This window comes from Aquarana catesbeiana, linkage group LG03, assembly GCF_042186555.1.
Source record: "Aquarana catesbeiana isolate 2022-GZ linkage group LG03, ASM4218655v1, whole genome shotgun sequence".
Lineage (NCBI taxonomy): Eukaryota > Metazoa > Chordata > Amphibia > Anura > Ranidae > Aquarana > Aquarana catesbeiana.
Genome location: NC_133326.1, coordinates 342709037 through 342711611, shown reverse-complemented (window position 1 = coordinate 342711611; position 2575 = coordinate 342709037).

Below are 2575 nucleotides of genomic sequence, written 5' to 3'. Positions count from 1 at the left end.
AAGTCCAGAGATGCAGGGTGCTGTGTAATGTAAAGGGGTCCAGAGGTGAAGGGGGTTGTGTAATGTAAAGGAGTCTAGAGGTGCAGGGTGCTATGTGATGTAAAGAAGTCCAGAAATGCAGGGTGCTGTGTAATGTAAACGGGTCCAGAAGTGCAGGGTGCTGTTATGTAAGGGGACCAGAGGTAGAGAGGGTGGTGTAATGTAAAGAAGTCCAGAGCTGCAGGGTGCTGTGTAATGTAAAGGGGTCCAGAGGTGCAGGGTGCCGTGTAATGTAAAGGGGTCCAGAGGTGCAGGGTGCTGTGTAATGTAAAGGGGTCCAGAGGTGCAGGGTAGGGTACTGTGTAATTTAATGGGGTCCAGAGCTGCAGGGGGGGCTGTGTAATGTAAAGGGGTCCAGAGTTGCGGGGGGAGGCTGTGTAATGTAAAGGGGTTCAGTTGTGGAGAGGGGGTACAAAGTAGTGACAAAGAGATATTGGGGGATGCAGAGGTATGCAGGGGCCACAGTGGGGTATTTTTACATTTTAAAGTTGGGGGTGCCACATATAAGATCCGCCCCAGGTGCCAAATGCTCTAGGTATGCCCCTGCCCCAGCCAGTTTTCCGGGCACTCCTTTCGTATCAAATCGATCTCAGCCGCGTCTCGGCATGGAGTACCGGACCATATCATCAGAAGGTTGGGCAGGTGGAAGTCCTCCTGCTTTTCCCGGTACATTCCGAACCCTCAGGTTGAAATGTTGCAAGCCTTTACCAAGCTTGCTCAATAAATGTCACATGTCCAATAAAACATTATTTCCCTATCCTGGTATTTTTTCTCCTTTTTTTTTGGCATACCGAGCAGCTGACCAGGGCACACCTCAGGTTTGTGTTATGTTGTGAGTCTTATGGCGTCTTTATGTGGTTCCATGTCTGTCTCGGTTGGAGGGCTCTGACCATAAATAAGAAGGCCAGTATGGTAGCCTGAATTTTTTGGGAGGAGCCTGGGGGGTATTTAAGCAGCTCAATCACCTGTATTCCTTGTTGGTTCCAGTGCACAATACCCTCCCGCCCATTCCCCTTTTCAGGGAACTTCCTTGCACATCCCTCCTCTACAATCATCCATTACTTATCTTGGGTATGCCCCCTTTTTTGGCATGCTGACCAGGGCACACCTCAGGCCTGCGTTATGTTGTGAGTCTTGTGGCATCTTTGTGTGGTTCCATGTCTATCTCGGTTGGAGGGTTCCAAATATAATGTATGTGTGTGTGTGTGTGTGTATGTATGTATATATATATATATATATGTATATATATATATATATATATATATATATATATATATATATATACACAGTTCGGTCCATATATATTTGGACACAGGCACAATTTTAGAGTTTTCAGGTATTTACCAACACATTTTCAAGCTATAGTTATATAATGGATATGGGCTGAAAGTGCACACAGGTTGAATTTGAGGGTATATACATCCAAATCGGTGGAAGGGTTTAGGAATTACAGCTCTTAAGAATGGCCACCCCCCTTTTTCAAAGTACCAAAAGTATTTGGGCAATTGAATAAAAAGCTGTTTCATGACCAGGTGTGGGCTGCTCCTTTATTTTTTTCATCAATTAATCAGGAAAAAGGTCTGGAGTTGATTCTAAGTGTGGTATTTGCATTTGGAACCTATTGCTGTGAACCAACATCATGAGTTCAAAGGAGCTGTCCATGCAAGTGAAACAGGTCACTGTTATGCCCCGTACACACGGTCGGACTTTGTTCGGACATTCCGACAACAAAATCCTAGGATTTTTTCCGACGGATATTGGCTCAAACTTGTCTTGCATGCACACGGTCACACAAAGTTGTCGGAAAATCCGATCATTCTGAACACGGTGACGAAAATCACGTACGTCGGGACTATAAACGGGGCAGTGGCCAATAGCTTTCATCTCTTTATTTATTCTGAGCATGCGTGGCACTTTGTCCGTCGGATTTGTGTACACACGATCGGAATTTCCGACAATGGATTTTGTTGTCGGAAAATTTTATATCCTGCTCTCAAACTTTGTGTGTCAGAAAATCCGATGGAAAATGTGTGATGGAGCCTACACACGGTCGGAATTTCCGACAACAAGGTCCTATCACACATTTTCTGTCGGAAAATCCGACCGTGTGTACGGGGCATAAGGCTTCAAAAACAAAACAAATCCATCAGAGAGATAGCAGCAACATTAGGAGTGGCCAAAACAAAAGTTTGGCACATTCTGAGGAAAGAAGAAGGCACTGGTGAGCTCAGCAACATAAAAAAGCCTGGATGTCCACGGAAGACAACAGAGGTGGATGTTCTCAGGATCTTCTCTATGGTAAAGAAAAACCCATTCACAACATCCAGACAAGTGCATGGCTTCCAGTGGCACTGGGTCATTGGTGTTTATTGATGATGTGACAGAAAACAGAAGCAACTGGATGAATTCTGCAGTGTTTAGAGATATACGGTCAGCCCAGATTCAGCCAACTGCAGCAAAGTTGATTGGACGGAATTTCACAGTACTCTAATTCATCCCAGAGGTGTTCTATCGGGTTGAGGTCAGGACTCTGTGC